The sequence below is a fragment of the Penaeus monodon genome, chromosome 28 (assembly GCF_015228065.2).
Source record: "Penaeus monodon isolate SGIC_2016 chromosome 28, NSTDA_Pmon_1, whole genome shotgun sequence".
In the NCBI taxonomy this organism is placed as follows: Eukaryota; Metazoa; Arthropoda; class Malacostraca; order Decapoda; family Penaeidae; genus Penaeus; species Penaeus monodon.
In genome coordinates, this window is record NC_051413.1 from 39,569,455 (window position 1) to 39,569,954 (window position 500).

Below are 500 nucleotides of genomic sequence, written 5' to 3' on the forward strand. Positions count from 1 at the left end.
ACACACCCCAACAACACACACCAAAAAATTTACAACACCCCACACCAACACACACCAGAACAAAATATAACATATACAACAATACGCGACATATATATTTTTTTATGTGGTGTTGTGGTTTTCATGTTTGTTCTGTTCATTTTTCTTGCATTTAACCGTAATAGCCAAACAAATATTTTGAGAGATATATGTTTTTCAAGCCAAAAAAGAGACAAGGGGAATTCGGCAATTTCCCTTTGTTCCGCTTCATGGATATTTTTGCATCTGGTAAAAATATATGAAAAGGGATAAAACAATGACATTTTTCAGAAATATATACAATTTCTTTATACATATAACTTTTAAAAAATAAAGGAAATGCTGTGGTAATGAAAAATAGATGCCCGTGCAAAAAATATTTCAAATAATTGCAATGAGGAAAATTGTAGAATACCAAAAACTGCTACTTTTGAGGTAAACAGCGCTCTCCCAGTAACCAGTAATAGCCTTTCACCCATAAC